The sequence below is a fragment of the Zea mays genome, chromosome 4 (assembly GCF_902167145.1).
Source record: "Zea mays cultivar B73 chromosome 4, Zm-B73-REFERENCE-NAM-5.0, whole genome shotgun sequence".
Taxonomy (NCBI): domain Eukaryota; kingdom Viridiplantae; phylum Streptophyta; class Magnoliopsida; order Poales; family Poaceae; genus Zea; species Zea mays.
The window spans coordinates 145,041,721-145,062,370 of record NC_050099.1 but is presented as its reverse complement, the minus strand read 5'-3'; positions in this window follow the sequence as shown (position 1 = coordinate 145,062,370).

Below are 20,650 nucleotides of genomic sequence, written 5' to 3'. Positions count from 1 at the left end.
GGGAGAGGGAGAAGGAGGTTACTGCGCGGGAGAAATCAAATGAGACAAATGGATCAGGGGGAGGGAGGGCGCGCGCGCATGGGGAGGGCAGGGGGCGCCAGGGGCGCACGGGCCGGACCAGACCGGGCCGGGCTGGGCCACACCGTGGATCGAAACCCATGACACACACGACCATTAAACGGAAACCGATCGCGAACCGAAATCCGAAACGGAATGAGACGAACACGCGACATCAGACGAAGAAATGCACTCAGCATGATGCAACACCCATGACACTTAAGTTTTATTTATACATGACACGGACACCTGTCACTATACTGGTTTGAAATTGGGAAGAAGGAGCGAAACGGGAAGAGAAAAGAGAGTAACGCCCGAATTTGGTGGGTGAAAAGAAGAAAAAATTCTACCCCCAAATTAAGGGCGTTACAAACCTATCCCCCTTAAAAGAATCTTGCCCTCGAGATTCAAGGTTGGCTAGCAAAGAGCTTAGGGTATTTAGCCATCAGATCATCTTCACGATCTCAGGTTGCTTTTTCCTCAGAGTGGTGACTCCATCTGAGTTTGCACATTCTGATGGTCTTCCTTCGGGTGACTCTGTCTGCAGCCTCAAGAATCTGCGCTGGCTTCTCTATGTAGGTCAAGTCCTCCTGGACCTCTAGACCTTCCACTGGCAACTGCTCTTTTGGCACACGCAAACACTTCTTCAACTGAGATACATGAAAGACATCATGCACTGCGGACAAGCCTTCTAGCAAACTGAGCTGATAGGCCACTTCTCCACGCCTTGCGAGAATCTGATACGGACCAATGTAGCGGGGTGCTAGCTTGCCTTTGACTCCGAATCTTCTGACTCCTCTGATTGGTGACACTTTCAGATAGACAAAATCTCCAACTTCGAAACTCAGCTCTCTTCTTCTTGTGTCTGCATAGCTTCGCTGCCTTGATTGTGCTATCTTCAAATTCTCCCGGACCATCTTGATGTTCTCTTCAGCTTCAAGCAGAATGTCTGGCCCGAACACTTGCTTTTCTCCAGGCTGATCCCATTGCAATGGAGTTCTACAACTCCTCCCATAAAGCGCCTGAAATGGTGACATCTTCAAGCTGGCTTGGTAACTGTTATTATAGGAGAACTCTGCATAAGGCAACCTCTTGTCCCATCCGGACTGATCTTGCAACGCATAGGCTCTCAACATGTCTTCAAGGATTTGATTAGTTCTTTCGGTCTGACCATCTGTCTACGGATGATAGGCTGAACTGAAATTCAGATGTGTACCCAAAGCTTCATGCAACTGCTGCCAGAAATGAGAGGTGAACTGTGTTCCTCTATCTGACACTATCTTCTTTGGCACACCATGAAGACAAATGATCCGAGACATGTACAACTCTGCCAATACTGCATTGTTGTAATTGGTCTTGACAGGTATGAAGTGGGCTGACTTGATCAAGCGGTCCACCACTACCCAAATGGAATCGTAGCCGGCTCGAGTGCGAGTCAATCCGACTATGAAGTCCATACCGATTTCATCCCATTTCCACTGAGGAATTTGCAACGGTTGCAACAATCCAGCTGGTCTCTGGTGCTCTGCCTTGATCCGTCGACAACTATCACACATAGCCACATGCTCTGCGATTTCCCTCTTCATTCCGTACCACCAGAATTTCTTCTTTAGATCTTGATACATCTTCTCACTTCCAGGTTGTATCGAATAAGCTGTCTCATGAGCTTCCTTGAGGATCAACTCCCGAATAGACTGGATATTGGGAACACACAAGCGGTCTTTGAACCATATCACACCTTCTGCGTCTTCCCGAAAGTCTTTGCCTCTACCGTCTAGGATCAGTCGCCGGATTTCACTGATCTTCTCATCATTCTTCTGCGCTTCTTTGATTTCCCGCTCCAGGGTAGATTCCAACTCAATTGTGACTCCTCGCGTGTTATTCAGAAATCCGAGACTCAACCTGTCAAACTCCTTGGCCAACTCGTAGGGCATCGGATGAGCGACCATCAGATTGACCTGACTCTTCCTGCTCAAAGCATCTGCCACTACGTTCGCTTTGCCTGGATGGTAATGAATCTCCATCTCATAGTCTTTGATCAGCTCTAACCATCTTCGTTGCCTCATGTTCAACTCTGACTGAGTGAATATGTACTTCAGACTCTTGTGGTCTGTGTAAACATCACATTTCTGCCCATACAGATAGTGCCTCCATGTCTTCAGTGCATGAACCACTACTGCCAACTCTAGGTCGTGGATGGGGTAATTCTTCTCATGAACTTTCAGCTGTCGGGACGAGTAAGCCACGACTCTTCCCTCCTGCATCAACACGCATCCCAAACCTGTGTAACAAGCATCACAATACACCGAGAAGGGCTTGTGCACATCAGGCAAGACTAAGACAGGCGCTGTAGTCAACTTCTCTTTCAGCGCTTCGAAGGCCTCTTGACATTTCTAGGTCCACTTGAACTCAACCTTGTTGCCTAGCAAAGCTATCATTGGTTTCACAATTTTCGAAAACCCTTCAATGAATCGCCGATAATATCCGGCCATTCCAATGAAGCTCTTGATTCCTTGGGCATCTGTTGGCGCTTTCCAGTTCACAATGTCTGCCGCCTTCTTCGGATCCACAGTCAATCCTTCTTTATTGATTATATGACCCAAGAATAGGACTTCACTGATCCAGAACTCGCACTTGCTCAACTTTGCATACAGCTGGTGCTCTCGCAATCTCTGCAATACCATCGTCAAATGATCTGCATGCTCTTCTTCGCTTTGAGAATATATCAGAATGTCATCAATAAATACCACCACAAACTTGTCAAGATAATCCATGAATACACAGTTCATCAAATTCATGAAGAAGGCTGGTACATTTGTTAGACCGAAAGACATCACAGTGAACTCATACAACCCATACTTGGTAATGAATGCCGTCTTCGGAATATCTGAAGGTCGAATCCTGAGCTGGTGATAACCTGACCTCAGATCTATATTTGAGAACACGCTGGCTCCTCTCAACTGGTCGAACAGATCTTCTATTCTGGGCAAGGGATACTTGTTCTTAATTGTGACTTCATTCAGAGCTCGATAGTCGATACACATCCTTCTGGTGCCATCTTTCTTCTCCACGAATAGGACAGGGGCGGCCCAAGGCGAGGTGCTTGGCCGAATGTAACCTTTCTCTGATAGCTCATCGATCTGCTTCTTAAGCTCAACCAACTCTGGTCCAGATACTCTGTAAGCTCTCTTAAAGATGGGGGCAGTTCCAAGAAGTTCTATGGCAAACTCAACTTTCCGCTCTGGTGGCATACCTGGTAAGTCCTTTGGAAACACATCTGGGAACTCAGACACAACCTTGATACTCTCAATTGAGTCTGCTTCACTGCTATCGACAGCCATCTGATAACAACTTCCTTTCTTTAGCTCAGGTGGGACTAATTCGGTCACCACTTCCTTTCCTAATGGGGACACCAACTTGATTGTCCTCTTATCACAACTAATACCTGCCTGATACTTGTCTAGCCAATTCATCCCTAGGATGACATCTATTCCCTGAGTACCCATTACTATAAGATTAGCGGGAAACGCTATCCCCCTTATTTCCACACTTACATTCAAACAAATGCTATCGGCTCGAATTCTACCATCGGCTGAGTCAATTTGAATGGGGGTTGACATGGTAGTTATTGGAAGATTATGTGCTTCTACCCATGATGTAGTAATGAATGAATGCGTTGCTCCAGTATCAAATAACACTTCTGCAATATGGGAGTCGACTAAAAACATACCTACTATCATGTCGGGGGTCTCTTGAACTGCTTCAGCCTCCAAGTGATTCAGTCTCCCATGATTATAGCGTGGCTGAGAGCGGTTGCCTGATCCTGGTTGATGCACATTCTGCTTTGCTGGGGCATTGGGGCCTGACTGCTGCTGGGCTACCTTCTTCGGACATTGCATCACCCAATGGCCTTGCTCTCCATAGTGGAAACATGCTCTGTTTCCAACTTGAGCTGGTGCTGCTTGATTGTTCTGCTGGTTTGCTGGGGCAGGAAGACGAGGTGCCTGCTGATTCTGCCTCTAGAACTGACCTCCTCCTGACTAATTGTTCTGATGATTCTGATACTGGTGCTGAGGATACTGCCTTTGAAACTGCTGATGCTGAGGTGGACGCTGGTTCTGCCTGAACTGCTGAGGTTGATTGCCTGAGAAACGATGGCGATTGCTGCTTCCAGGCTAAGGTCCACTGATCTTGCGCTTGCGATCCTCCATCTCCTTACGCTTCCTCTCTGTCATGATTGCTCTGTCAATCAGGTGTTAGAACGTCGGGAAGGTATGATTCATCAGCTGATACTGCAGAGGGTCAACCAAGCCTCTCAGGAAACGATACTGTCTCTTGGCATCAGTATTGACATATTCAGGAGCATAGCGAGACAATTGCAGAAACCTGTCCCGGTACTCACTGACAGACATTGACCCTTGCTTGAGTGCCAGAAATTCCTCCTTCTTCACTGTCATCAGACCTGCAGGAACATGGTACTGACAAAAGCTACCTCTGAATTCTTCCCAGGTGATGGTGTCGGGGTTGGCATGGGTGGCGAGATAAGACTCCCACCAAGACTGAGCTGCTCCTCTCAACAGACGAGGACCATACAGGACTTTCTCCCTATCATCACACTGAGCGGTATGCAACTCCCGCTCCACTGTGCGCAGCCAGTCTTCAGCATCCATGGGGTCAGAAGAGTGAGCAAACGTTGGGGGATGACCTCTCATGAATTCAGCACGCTTGTCCCTGGGCATCTGAGGCTGAGGTGGTGGCTGCTGCTGCTGCTGCTGAATGGCGGCCAGAGTCTGACCGATGGCTTGAACTGCCTGAGTCTGCATCAGGAACATCTGCTCGATCGACATTAGGGGCGGGGGCGGCAGTTGATGTTGCTGGGGTACCTCATCCTGCTGAGTTGCCTGCTCCTGCTGAGCACGCCTTCCTCCTCTACGTCTATTTTCTGACATCTGCAGAATGCAACCACACATCAGAACTGATCTTGCAAATCTTGCAGCATAAGAAAAGAGTATAGAATTCTCCACAACACTGAACAGATGAGCATCTTCACTGATCTCCAACACAGACCAACATAGCTTCTCAGATAAATAGGAAAGTGGAATGAAAGGCTTCCCAGCTAAATAACTAACTTAATTAACATATAACAGGTAAATCAAGATGCAAGGGATACCCACACTCTAGTGACAGTCATTACAAAGATCCAAATCAAACATAGTTCATCATGACAAACATAAATGCACATGATAAGCAAACTACCCTGTCTAACTAAGACTAACTAAAAGCAAGACTAACACTAAGACTATAGCTTCTATGTATATATATTTTCGTATTAATTACAAGATCCGATGCTGACGATCTATGGTTCTAAATTTATCTTGGTCTTGCAGTCGGGGTTGCCATAAGACTGGTGTCCACGCCGAGGTGAGCGGTATGGGTGCTGAGTCCTGACGGGAGCGGGGGAACCATCATCTAGGTGACGACGCTCCGCGCGCTCAGCCCGCAGCTGGGCGATCTCAGCACGAGCTCTACTCAGCTTGTCTAATGCATGGTCTAGCTCTGTGTTTAGCAAGACGGCTAGGTTGACTGTGCTGCTCAACCTAGTATTGTCCTCACCAACAGGTGAGACAATCACGCCTCCCGTGCTGCCAAATGGGCGATGGGGGTAATACTTCAGGTTGAGACCGTCGGCTACCCCGCCGAGCACTGAGCAGTAGTGCGGAAGCACACGCCGTGCGGAATCTTGCATGGCTGCCTCAGCTGAGTCCCGCTCAAAGATGGAATAGTGCTCTGAGCAGACCTCAGCACCCCAGAGACTGTTCTCTGGACGGCGCACCAAGCAGGTCGCCTCCCAGCGGTCCGGGTATACCCCACAACTGTGCTGGAAGACCACACAACGATACTCTATAGACCAGGTACGTCAGTCAAGTGCCCGACGTAGCAGGGTGTCGAGCGCATCATGGAAGTGACACCCGCGAGCAACGTCGCGAGTGATGGGTCAAGCAACCCATCCTTTCGGCTCCTGCTCAACAGAAAAGTCGGTGTCGTGGCTCAAGCTGCTGTCGCCACCTCCGTCGTCTGGGTCTCCTCCAGTAGCTACTCTAGGGGCTGGGGCGCTCAGTGGTGGTGCAGGGGGCGCCTCCAGGGGAAGCACGGGGGAGAAGCTCCTCACGGATTCTATCTCCTAATAGAGCGAGAAAGAAGAGCCCTGCTGCTCCTGCCATCGACGCTCCTACTCCTCATGCAGGCGGTGGTGCAGCCTCTCCAAGTGGCTGGACTGACCGGTCACAGGATGGCGAAGCGGACGCTCTGCGAGACGGGAGGGTAAGAAGGGGATGACAGACTCCCGTGCGGTGTGTCTAAGATGAGCCATCTACAAAAGACACTACAAGCATAAGAGTGAGAACAGAACTAGTATGACCAGCAAATAATGAACCATAAATAAATGAAGGATTAGAATAAAACACAATTTTCAGCAAGGTATAATATATAGTAGAACATAGGTTTGGTCGATATGACCAACTTTTGAAGGGATACCAAAGTCAAGGCACGGACAGAGGTCTATAATCCTTAGAATGACCATTCTACTCTAGGTTAGCGGTCCTACAGTCAGCATAGCTTTGATACCACCTATGTCACACCCGGTTTTAGAAGGCAAACCGAATGCGAACCATGTACGTGCCAGGATCAGCAATTCACGTACACAGCAGTTACATAACATGGACATCATCACACAGTGCTCAAATAGTATTAAAAAGGGAAATAATAGTCGATTACATCATATGTCTGAGACATCCACATAGTCTTTACAATAATCAAAGTGCGGAAAAGAAACGTAGATAAATGCGGCCTTCACAGGCAGCCGACTGGGGGTTGCCGCTAACCCACGCCTAGAACTCGTCGTAGTCTTGGAACTCCTGGAAGTCTCCTTCCACGGCTTCATCTTCTCCTGAGCAGTGGTTGCAATGCTGACAACCTAGGGGGGGGGGTTTGGTGTGTAGAGCAAGGGTGAGTACACATCAACATACTCAGCAAGTATCCTGTTTGGTTGTAGTGGACTGGCTTTATGTGGGGGTAAGTCAAGCAGTTGCTTTTAGTTGGTCAGATTATTATTACTAGTAGAGAAAGCCAAGTTTTAGAATTAACCCACGTTATTAACCCAAACGTACTCCTTTCCAAACGGAAAGAGTACCACTTACCATTACCGGAGCCAATACCAAGTGTTAGGACCGTGCTTCGTCGCCGAAGGTCCTGCAGGAAGAAACAGCTTCGGCTGAAGCTGTCTGCACGTGATGACCGAAGGTTGCTGTTCATGAAGCTTCGGAATTACAAACCGACTTAAAAGTAGAATGACCTTTTAGTCCATAAGTGTTTGAGTCGTTGTTGTAAACTTTTATGAGGGGCATGATTGTAATTCCTCACAAGCTCTGTCTTGTGCCTATAAATAGTGAACATTATTCCTTTACTGTTCACGCATTCTGGTAATTGCAATCGCATCACTCGGGAATTATTCTTTGCCAAGGCAGAGGTATAAATGTATCTAATATTTGAATACATTAAGTTGATATAATATGAAAGTGATGTTGTTCATTTATAATTTATTTGTCTTTGATGCTTCATATTTCGCATTATTTTATATAATCTATTAGAGTTCAATTACGAAGGTTCAACTTTCGTAATTGTACCATCCTTAACCTTCGTCCGAAGTTCATTAAATCCTTAAGGGAATAATGCTTCAGCGGACGAAGGGCATTAACATTTAACATTTTATGTTGCCTTGTTTTTAATTCATAGCATTTGAGAACAAGTCACCAACATTGGCGCCCACCTCCGGTGAACTCACTACCACTTTTCTGAGCTGATGGCTTCGTTCAATATTCAAGCTGGAGCTGCTTCGGTTCCGAAGCTGGTACTCCCGATAACAGGCGGTTCATGTTCAGAACCAGCCAACAAGAAGCAGAAGAAGGAAGCACAGAGAAGGGTACAACATGTCGGGGTGCAAGGACCCTTCATCAAGTCAAGATGGTCTCACATTCCTATTACCTTCTCCCAAGAGGATCTTCAACTCAAGGATTACCCACACAATGATGCTATGGTTATCTCTTGTGTTATCAAAGGATTTCTGGTCCATAATGTTTTGGTTGATACAGACAGTGCAGCTGATATCATATTTGCTAAGGCCTTCAGACAGATGCAAGAGCCTGAAGATAAAATTCTTGATGCCACACATCCCCTCTGTGGCTTCGGAGGAAGGCAGATTGTAGCACTCGGCAAAATCTCAATGTCAGTGGCCTTCGGATTCATCAACAACACAAGGACTGAACAAGTTATGTTTGATATCGTTGACATGGAGTACCCTTACAATGCAATCATTGGTCGTGGTACTCTTAATGCCTTCGAAGCAATTCTGCATCCAGCTTATCTTTGCATGAAGATACCTTCGGACCAAGGGCCCATTGCTATTCATGGAAGTCAAGAAGCTGCCAGAAGGGCCGAAGGAAATTGGACAGACTCAAAAGCAATCCATAATATAGATGGAACTGAAGCTTGTGAGCAATACAAGTTCAGAAGGGAAAAAACTGCTTCGGCTGACCAGCCGAAACCCATGCTCTTATGTGAGGATATAGCAGAGCAGAAGGTGCTATTGGGATCTCAATTGTCCGAAGAGCAGGAGAAAACCTTGATAAGGTTTTTGTTCAACAATAAAGATGTTTTTGCTTGGTCAGCTAATGATCTTTGCGGAGTCAACAGGGATGTTATTGAGCACTCGCTCAATGTTGATCCATCCTTCAGACCCAGGAAACATAGGCTTCGGAAGATGTCTGATGACAAGGCCGAAGGTGCTCGGAATGAAGTGAAAAGACTCCTCAGTGCCGGAGTTATTAGAGAGGTAAAATACCCAGAATGGTTGGCTAACACTGTTATGGTGAAGAAGGCCAATGGTAAATGGAGAATGTGTATCGATTTTACTGACCTTAATAAAGCCTGTCCGAAGGACGAGTTTCCATTGCCAAGGATAGATTCCTTAGTTGATGCAGCAGCTTCATCAGAGCTCATGAGTTTGCTGGATTGCTATTCAGGCTATCATCAAATATGGATGAAGAAGGAAGATGAACCAAAAACTAGCTTCATAACCCCTAGTGGGACATATTGCTACCTTCAGATGCCCGAGGGGCTTAAAAATGCTGGAGAAAGTTTCAGCAGGATGACAGCGAAGGCCCTTCACTCTCAGATAGGAAGGAATGTGCTAACTTATGTTGATGATATCATTGTAAAAAGCACGAAGCAAGATAACCACATTGCTGATTTGCAGGAGACCTTCGCTAATTTTAGACAGGCTGGTCTAAAGTTGAATCCAGAAAAATGTGTCTTTAGAGTAAAGAAGGGGAAATTTCTCGGTTGCCTAGTCTCAACAAAGGGAATCGAGGCTAATCCAAGCAAAATCGAAGCAATACTTCGAATGGAACCACCAAGTACAAAAAAGGGGGCTCAAAGATTGACAGGAAGGCTGGCGTCTCTCAACAGATTCATATCTAGATCAGCAGAGAGAAACTTACCATTCTTCGAAGTGCTGAAGACAGCTGAAGTCTTTCAATGGGGACCAATCCAGCAGAAGGCCTTCGAAGAGCTGAAGCAGTATTTGATAGATCTAACAACATTAACTCCACCTACGCCAGGGGCTCCTTTGTTATTATATGTGGCAGCTTCGCACTCAGCGGTAAGTGCAGCACTTGTTCAGGAGAAGCTTGAAGGCCAAGTTAAGAGGCAGGCCCCAATATATTTTGTATCTGAGGTTCTTAGTTTATCAAAGAAAAATTGTACAGAGTTGGAGAAGGTACTGTATGCTGTTTTGATGGCCTCCAGAAAGCTTCAACACTATTTTCAAGCTTACAACATAATTGTTCCTTCTTCACAACCTCTGAAGGATATTATGAGGAACCGAGAAGCTATTGGAAGGATTGGAAAATGGGCTGCAGAGCTCAATGAATTTTGTATTGATTATGTTCATAGATCTCCGATTCAGTCCCAGGCGTTAGCAGACTTCATTGCTGACTAGACGCCAGGGGCTCAGGAGAAAGAAACAAATAAAGACACCGAAGCATGGACAGTGTTTTGCGATGGGTCTTGGGGAACCTTCGGAGCAGGAGCGGCTACTGTGTTGGTTTCACCTTCCAAAGTTAAAACTTGTTATGCGGCAAGACTTGATTTTAATTGCACAAATAATATCGCCGAGTATGAAGCTCTACTTTTGGGTCTTCGGAAACTAAAGGCAATGGGAATCAGAAGGGCCATTCTTAAAACTGATTCTCAAGTTATTTCTGGTCATATTGACAAAAGTTACAAAGCAAGAGACCCGAAGCTTGAAAGGTATCTAGATACAGTCCGAAGGATTGAGGCTTCCTTCGAAGGTTTCTCTGTCAAAAATATTCCTCGTGGAGAAAATGAATACGCTGATCTATTGGCTAAGTCAGCAGCCCAGGGGCTGCCTATACCTTCGGAAGTATTTTTTGAAACAATAAAAGCACCTTCGATCGAGCTTCTTGAAAGAGCAATCCTCAACATATCCCCTGTTTATAGTGAAGATTGGAGAACTGAAATCATCTCTTTCCTTCAGGGTAATTTTCTTTCAGACGACGAAGCTTATAACAGGAGAATAGAAGCAAGAGCTCGACCATATGTCATAATAGAAGGGGAGTTATACAAGCGCGGGGTCTGTTCCCCATTGCTCAAGTGCTTATCCAGATCCGAAGGTATAGAATTAATGAAGGACATACATGCAGGTCTGTGTGGATCTCACATTGGATCTAGGCCCTTGCTTGGGAAAGTTTTTCGCCAAGGATTTTATTGGCCAAAGGCAGCCTCGGATGCAGCGGATTTAGTTCAAAAGTGCGAAGGTTGTCAGAAATGTGCAAGAGATCAAAAACAACCTTCGTCTTTAACTCAATTAATACAGCCCACTTGGCCATTGCAAAGGTGGGGTCTGGATTTGCTAGGTCCATTACCACCAGCACAGGGGAACTTAAGATATGTGGTGGTGGCAGTGGAATATTTTTCCAAATGGATTGAGGCGAAGCCCTTAGCCACAATAACTTCGTTTACTATTCAAAAGTTTTTCTGGCAAAACATTGTTTGTCGCTTCGGAGTGCCGAAGGCTATCACTGTGGATAACGGGACACAGTTTGATTCTGAAGCCTTCAGAGAATTTTGTAATCAAATCGGCACGAAGATCCATTTTGCATCAGTCCGACACCCAGAATCAAATGGACTTGTTGAAAGAGCCAATGGGATCATAATGACAGAAATAATGAAGTCAATCTTCAACCAACCGAGGGGAAAGTGGCCAGACGAGTTAATCAAAGTGGTGTGGAGTCATAACACAACCATCTCAAGATCAACAGGCTTTACACCTTTTAAACTATTGTTTGGTGACGAAGCAATAACCCCAGAAGAGGCTAAAACAGGATCAATAAGGACAGTAGCTTCGGCAGAGGGCGAAAACGAAGCTGATTGCTCTGTGGAAAAAGATGCTATTGAAGGGATTAGACTTCAAGTTGTGGAAAACATCAATAAATATCAAGCTGAAACAATAAAATGGCGTGATAGAAAGGTCAAGCTAAAGAATATTGAACCAGGACACTTGGTACTTCGAAGAGTAGCTAACCCTGAAACAATAGGCAAATTACAGCTGAAGTGGGAAGGCCCCTTTTTGGTAGTATCTTCGTCAAGACCCGGTTCCTACAGATTGAAGGATTTGGACGGCAATGACATTCCTAGATCGTGGAATGCGGATGAGCTTCGGCGATATTATGTTTAGTTCGATGTAATTTTTTCTTTTTTGTGGCACCCTTTTCCTTTCCAAAGGGGGAGAAAGGTTTTTAATGGGGCCACAACATGTAATTTTTCTTTTCCTTATTTCAAATTCTATAAGAGCGATATCCCCCAAAAATGTAAATGTAAAAGCTGAGAACACACCTTCGAGTGCAAAGAAAAAGAAAAGAAAACAGGGAGAAGCTCAAAAGTCGTTCTTAAGGGAATGCAGAGCTTACAGCGAAAAATAAACGCTGATTCCGCCGAAAGTAAAAGGCGAAGAAGCTCCTAAGGGAGGCTTACAGCGAAAAATAAACGCTGATTCCGCCGAAAGTAAAAGGCGAAGAAGCTCCTAAGGGAGGCTTACAGCGAAAAGTCAACGCTGATACACCGAAAAGTAAACGGTGAAGCCGAAAAGTAAACGACAAAAAGATTTTTATCATTCTTGAGGGGACGAAGGGCCGTGCTTATGGTTTTTGAACATATGTCTTAATATTCATTTGTACATTACATGTCATCATGTCATTTGCATTCATAAACATCCATTTAGACATATATAGAATCATCATCATGCTACACAAAAAAGACAGGTGCTTCAGAGAATAAGGAAAAGATTCGAAGGAAAAATTTTCTGTGCTTCGTTGTGTACGAAAAGAAGGGAAGGTGTTTTTCGCCTTCGGCTCAAAAGAGAAGTTTCGTCCATAGCAAAGCAGACTGGATGCGGATAAGGGAGACAAAATATATTACAAGGTATGTACAAATTTACATAAGTTATTCCATATCTATATTACAAGAGTTTCTCCAAGAATTTTTGCAGGAAAGCACATTATAAGCAATTTTAAGCTTCAGCTAAGGCTTCGTCTTCAGTTTTATCAAACTTCAGCATTGTCAATCTTCAGCTTCGTCATCCTGTATATACCAAACAACACAGTAAGAAAGGTACAAATTTCAAAGGAGAAGGTAAAAGTAACAAACATAAGTTTCTTACTGGCTTAAGATGGTGTTGGGGACCTTCGGCGTCCGAAGGTCCTCAAAAACAGGATTTAACAGTATTCCTGCAGTACAATGTGTAAACAGGTATCCTCGAACTAAAGTCGGCATTACAGTGGACCGGAATAATACGAAGGTTGACTCAGAGCCGAAGGTGCGAGCAGGAAAGCTTCGGCGCGACAGCAAAGAGTGGAACCGACTTAAAGATGAAAAGGCTATTCAGACCTCAATAGACTACTATAGAGTTATTATCAAATGTAAAGGGCATGAATGTAATTTTGTAAGGGCTGTGTCCCGTGTCTATAAATAGGTGAACAGTATCCCCGTACTGTTCAAGCTGACTTGGCATTCGCTTTTTGCGTCACGCTTGTACTGTCATTTCCTTCCGATTGAAGGTACACTTGTAGTTCAATAACATTTTTGTTTATGTTCAATAATAATAAATGATTGTTCATGTTTCCTTTTATATTCTTTATGTTTCATCCTTCGTCATTGTTTAATGGATTTATGAAGGTATGACCTTCGTAACCTTCGTCCGCAAATCATTATATCCTAGGGGAAATAATGCTTCGGGGGACGAAGGATATTAACGATTAATATTTTCTATGTTGCCTTGTTCTTAACTCTTAGCACTTGAGAACAAGTCCCCAACATTGGCGCCCACCTCCGGTGAACTCACTTCCATTTCTTGAGCTTTTCAACACCTTCGGCAAGCATCACCTTCGTCATGCCGCCGAAGAAGGCTTCAGCACCAGGGGCTGGCACGCTGCAGCCGCTGGACCCCAATCAAGACGTCCTTTCTCTTAGAGAGGCACGAAGCCAGAAGAGGAAGGCTACCAGTCCAACACCTCCGGAGGATGATCTAGATTAGGAGATTCAAAATCTGGAAATCCTTCAGCAGCAGGTTCAACGCAAGAAGGAGAAGATGGCCAGGCTAGCTGAACTGCAGAGGCAGATCGACGAAGCCTCTGAAGAAGTTCGTCATCTTGCTCAGGATGAGCAACACCGAAGGCCTCAGCATCAAGACCTTCATCAGGAGGGCTTTCCCAACGAAGATGACTGGTATGACAATTTCCATCATGGGAATTTTGTTTTTGATGATGCTTCTCCCCTGTCCGCTGAGCTGCAGGCTACATCTTGGCCTCCGTCCTACAAGCCACCTCAGCTCCCTGTATTTGACGGCCACTCAGATCCGAAGCAGTTTTTGATGAGCTACGAAGCAACAGTGTCTTCGTATGGTGGCAATGCTTCAGTCATGGCCAAATCTTTCGTTATGGCTGTCAGAAGTGTTGCTCAAACCTGGTATTCCTCCCTTCGACCAGGAACGATCACTTCATGGCAGAAGCTGAAGGATTTGTTGTTAACCAGCTTTCAAGGATTTCAGACGAAGCCGGTCACTGCTCAGGCTCTGTTCCAGTGCACTCAGGATCACGAAGAATACCTTCAGGCATATGTCCGAAGGTTCTTGCGTTTAAGGGCACAGGCACCAACGGTGCCCAATGAAATTGTCATCGAGGCCATGATCAAGGGGCTTCGGCCAGGTCCGTCAGCTCAGTACTTCGCCAGGAAGCCTCCTCAAACTTTGGAGAAGCTTCTCCAGAAAATGGATGAATACATTCGGGCCGACAATGATTTTCGCCAAAGAAGGGAGGAGGCTTTCAGGTTTTCTGAAATGACCAGGGGCGTCGGAGGGAGGTTTTACCCGAGGCATGTGAGATCAATTCACAATTCTACACAAAATGATGACAGAGGAAGCCAACAGCAAAGGCCGCAAAGCTCCTCACAGGCTTCTGGACAACAGCAAAGCTCATTCCGACCTCCAGCTCCAAGAGGCAGAGGCGCCAGGGGCTTCGGAGGAAGATTTGGCGACCAACCGAGAAGAATCTTTTGCTTATTCTGCGGTGAAAACAAAGGCCATACTACCAGGATGTGCCACGTTACAATTCAGAAGCAAAAAGAAATAGCTGAAGCAGCAGCACAACAGGCTCAGCCGAAGCAGGTCATGCATACAGCTTCGTATCATTCGCCCTACATCCCAGAATACGTGGGTAATCATCCTGCAGTTTCTGTTGCTTCGGCGAGTCAGCCTCAAGCTTCCTGGCAACAGCCTCCGCCTCCACCTCCGTTGCAACAAGGCCAGCAGCCAGAAGGGAGCCAGTATACTCCACACCAGAGGGACTTCAGAGAGCAGTCCGAAGCTCGTACAGTCAATAGCACTGTGCCAGAGTCAAAGCACATCTATTGACAAATATCCTACCTTAATAACAATCTTTTTCATTCAGTTTTATTTTCTGTAATAAAGGACATTGTTTAGGTTTCGTAAAATCAGTTTCGTTAATTCCTACAAAAAAATATGTTGTTTTCTCCACAGGCTTAAATTGATCGAAATTCAAAGACTTGTGATAATAAGAAGGACCTTCGAACTATCAAAAATTCTTCGAAACAACAAAAAGTCGTTCTAACGAACGCAGAGTAAGTTTGACGAAGTCACAAAAAGCCGCTCCGAAGGGAGCGCAGTGTAAGTTTTCTGCTCCAAAGTCGTTCCAAAAGGAATGCAGAGCATACAGCGAAAAGTCAACGCTGATACCGCCTAAGTAAAAGGCGAAGAAGCTCCAAAGACGTTCCTAAGGGAATGCAGAGCTTACAGCGAAAAGTCAACGCTGATTCCGCTGAAGTAAAAGGCGAAGAAGCTCCTAAGGGAGGCTTATAGCGAAAAATCAACGCTGATTCACAAAAAGATTATGTGTTTTATCGCACAGATATGCGTGTACCTTCGGAATATCACCTTACATAGCATAACATCATCACATCATCTTTGCATAACATAAGCATCATACATCATACTGCATGTGGCATAAGGAAAAAATATGATATCAATCTTCGGGAAAACGCTTTGAAAAAGGGGCAAATCATGCCAAGTCACAAGGAACAAATCATGCCAAATCATGCCAAGTCACAAGTATAGCCTTGAAACATGTTTCTACGAAGCTTCAACACTCTTTCAAGATACTTCGGATATTGTTGTGATAAATGGTAATTATTCTTCACGAAGCATGAAAAGAAGGGAAGGTGTTTTTTCGCCAAAGACTCAAAAACGGTACGTGTGTAAAGTTTCATGCATCGTAAAGAATTGAGTAACAAAAATAGATATATTACATTCGGGGTTACAAAATGTTTCACTATATTACATTTCAGAAGTTTTTTTTTTACAAAAATGTTTAATCCTCTCTCAAAACGACTTCTGCAGCCTCATTCAGGAGCCGATTGACGACTTCGTCCATAATGTCTTCGGCCATCTTTTTAATTTCATCGTCCCCCTTCGGCTGAGGGTCCGAAGGCGCTTTAGTCGGATCTGAAGCAGAACACGGCTACATTGCTATTACAAATCGTAAACAGATCTTAAAGCCTAAAGATTACAACACGATAAAAACTATTATTTAGTACCTAATTGACCTTCGGCTTCTGTGCTCTTGTCAGCAGCCCCAGCTACTTCTCTAGCATCGTGAATGCCCTTCTCACTTCTTCGAATAATTTCTCCGGCCATTTCTCGGCCACCATTATCCCAGATATCGGTAAAAAATTTTCCACCAATTATGCTAGCTTCGGCCGAAGGATCTCTTGTATCTTCAAAGGACAAGGCAGCTTCGGACTGTGCTAAAATTTTTACATGTTCGCAGCCCTTCTTCTCTAAGATGGTGGCAATCCCTCTGGCGCCAGAGAAGGCGCATATATCTCCTCGGCTATTTAAAATTTCTTCGAAGGCTTCGGCTTCGTGGTTAATCCATTCAATGACACCTTCGGGATTACCTCTTGAAAAGTTTTCCTCACTTGAGAATGCGCCGACCTTGGCGAAGCTAACCTTTAATTTCTTGACACAATCTATAGATTTATTGTAGCATCTCTTTTTGGACGAACGAAGCTCTTCAACAGTCACTTCTAGGTGATCTGCCCATTGATCGCTGAGTTCACGCTTTGTTTCTTCAAGTATGCGTTCTTCCTTGGCTCTGGCCAGTTGTTTCCGAAGGTCTTCAATCTCGCGTTTCTGAGCTTTAGCTTGACTTTTAAAAGCAGCTTCGTCCTCTTTTATTTTATTTATCAATGAGTATAATATTTTGTCTTTTTCGAGACCTTCGTTCCTCAGTTCAATTACTTCGGAACGAAGGTTGCTCAGGGCTATAGTACACCCTTCGTCTTCAGCATCTTTTTGTGCCCTGAGGGCATTGCTGAGTATCAGGCCCTGCAAACAGGAATATGTCTGTGTCAATAGTTTTAAACAAACGAAAAATTTTGAACTCAACAAAAAATACAAGAATGTCATTTGTCGCACCTTTAAACTGTTGTAAGCTAGGCTGTCAGCCAGATCGTTCTTTGACAGCACCGAAAGTCCGTCTTCTAAAGTTGGGAATCCGAAGCTTCTGCTCATCTCCCGACAGACAGAAATTTCCTTGCTGTCGGGGAGACAATACAAGAAATCTTCTTCTCCACTGCCATTAAATATCAACGCCCCCTTTGGATATTTCAACTTTTGGGCATAGTGCTGGGCCTCTTGTTCTTCTTTTTCTGATAATTTTTTCCCCGAAGCATGACGAAAAATATAATCACGAATTTTGGGGGATGCTTCGGGGGTAGCAACACCAGTTTCTTCAACAAAAGTTGGCTTTGTTATTTTTTCTGCCTCACTTTCCAAGGCTTTTGCCTTTGCGGGCTCTGAGGGCCCAGCTTCGGCTTCAATTTCTTGCTCTGGAACTATAGAATCAGAAATTTCAGCTGTTGTTTCAGAAGTAACAGCAGCCTTCTTCGGAGGTGTGCTCGAAGATATGATCGTTTCTAGTACATCTAGCACATTAGCCATTCTCTTTCTCTTCGGAGTTACGGCTGGCACTTTTTCATTTTTTGCTGTCCTAATGATTGCTGTAGGACTCAAAACTTCTGATGTTTTGGAGCCCTCAGATGTTTCCTTTATCTCTTCCATTTTTTCTGTAAATGGCGCTTCGGCCTTCTCTTTCGTTTCTGGTGCCAAAATCTTTGATTGCTCCAATTCTGTCTTTGTTGGCACTTCGGCCGTTTCTGCGACTTCTGGCAGCAAAGTTGGCTCGGCTGGTTTTTCAGCTTCGGGGGCCGAAGAAGTTTCTCCGGTAAACTCAGGCACCGAAGCTGGTTCAATATAGCGCGGCCGATGCGTAAGAACCTTTATTTTCTTCCTTTTCGGTTCTGGCTCGCTAGGAGCAGCTGCAGTTTCTTCCTTTGCAGAGGTTGTGCTTTTCCTCTTCTGCCTTCGGGTGGGATAGCAATAGTCAGGGTAGACAAACCCGATGGCATCAAATACCCGATTCAGCCTCTTCTTTTTTCGGCCTCCGAAGGCTGCTGACATCGCAGTATCTTCGGCCTTCGAGTAGGTCCCAAGCAGCTCATCACTTAAATTGTCAATGCTTTTCAACCACTCATCATCTGGCTCAATAAATTTATCTCCAAACTTAAAAGTGTACTTAAACCTGATAAGTCCACCTTCGTCGGTCTCTTTAATGGTTTCTTGTGGCATTTCCCATTTCTCCGCAAGCGGCCACACCCTGAAGGCGATATGCTCTTGTACTAAGTCTCTTGTTCCTATAAAAGAACAGACAATTCCGAAGGCTCTCTGGCATTCTTCGGCAGCTTCATTCATTTCAACCTTCGGCCTGCGAAGGCCGAAGCTTTGCCAAATAGGGCGCATAATTATACCCTTGATGTCTTCTCGTGCTTTCAGGTCATTTTTTACATAGAACCACTCTGTCATCCAGCCGCTGGGCCATCTTTTCCGAAAAGTTGGCACGGGGCAGCTTGACCCAGACCGAGAAACAAAATTGTAGCAGCCAAAGTTATTGTGATACTGTTCCTTACCCCAAGGTATTGTCTCGTATGATAATTCGTGAATATTGCAGAAACTTTTTGCATCAGGCTTCAGACCCTGGCTTCGCACGGCCCACACGAAGATATTCAGCCTTATGATTGCCTCGGGGGTAAGTTGGTGAAGATAGACTTCAAAGATCTTCAGCACTTCCACGACGAAGCTGCTCAAGGGCAATCGCAGCCCAGCCTTCAAAAAGCTTCGGAACACCACGACTTCATTTTCTTCGGGGTCTGGGCAAGTCTTCTCCCCTTCGTCGGCTCTCACAACGGACAGATCCCGGAAATACCTTCCTCTCATATTAACAAGATGATTCTCTTTGATAGTTGATTTACCATAAACTGAATGGCTTGGTCGCCAGGGGCGATCTTCGGAGTCTTCGCCACCGCTGTCCACATCATAACTTTCACTGTCACCAGTATCTTCAGACAGCCCTTCCAGAATCTCCTTGGTGATCTTTTCTGTGTTGGTCTTCGACATTGCTATAAGAAACCCTAAGTTCTTCTCTTCATCAAGACTCAGCTTCATCTCAGCAGCAGCCTTCTTAGCAGCTTCAGACATCTTCGGAAACACTAAAAAACTGTTTTCAAAGCCGAAGCTTCAAAGCTAAAAGCTTAGCAAATCACAGTGCACAAGAGCTAAAAATTGAGTGAGCGAGAGTAGTTGGCCAGAAAGCGTGCAAAATGAGTTTGCGGTATGGCCGTATTTATACGCTCGGCGCGTTGAAAGCTGAAAGACCCCACTTGTCATTGAATGTTGCTATTCTAGCAAAGGGAAGGTGTTTTTTCGGACCTTCGGCGTAAAGCCTTCGTCCATATCGCAATCTAAATTTATTATTTCGAACAAATTAATATTGCGAGGGGCTACTGTTGGGGACCTTCGGCGTCCGAAGGTCCTCAAAAACAGGATTTAACAGTATTCCTGCAGTACAATGTGTAAACAGGTATCCTCGAACTAAAGTCGGCATTACAGTGGACCGGAATAATACGAAGGTTGACTCAGAGCCGAAGGTGCGAGCAGGAAAGCTTCGGCGCGACAGCAAAGAGTGGAACCGACTTAAAGATGAAAAGGCTATTCAGACCTCAATAGACTACTATAGAGTTATTATCAAATGTAAAGGGCATGAATGTAATTTTGTAAGGGCTGTGTCCCGTGTCTATAAATAGGTGAACAGTATCCCCGTACTGTTCAAGCTGACTTGGCATTCGCTTTTTGCGTCACGCTTGTACTGTCATTTCCTTCCGATTGAAGGTACACTTGTAGTTCAATAACATTTTTGTTTATGTTCAATAATAATAAATGATTGTTCATGTTTCCTTTTATATTCTTTATGTTTCATCCTTCGTCATTGTTTAATGGATTTATGAAGGTATGACCTTCGTAACCTTCGTCCGCAAATCATTATATCCTAGGGGAAATAATGCTTCGGGGGACGAAGGATATTAACGATTAATATTTTCTATGTTGCCTTGTTCTTAACTCTTAGCACTTGAGAACAAGTCCCCAACAGATGGCTTCGAGCTTCGTCGCCTGCCATTTTCCGCCCGCCACTTACCCAGATCTGGGTCATGAATCTATTTCCGATGCTTCTGGCTAAGCTAGGGATATCTATCAAATTTGAAGCTGACAAGCTGAAGTTTGGTCTGTTCACAATGTTTCCATGCGTGCAGCCAGCCTTCAAAAAAGCAGCAGCTGTGCCCCGAGAAGAAACCAGGGCGCAGAAGTCGGCGTGCCCACCAATAACTTCGTCAAGGGCGTCAACTTCGCCTTCAATATATTCTAATGTTCTTGGCAGATTCTCAGCTGAAGGTGTAAATTTCGAAGAGCTGCACACATCGGCTGCCGAAGCTTAAGCATTTCTCCTGAAGTTCTCTAAAGGATTTCTGCAAATTTGAGTATTTATCCACTTCAGCT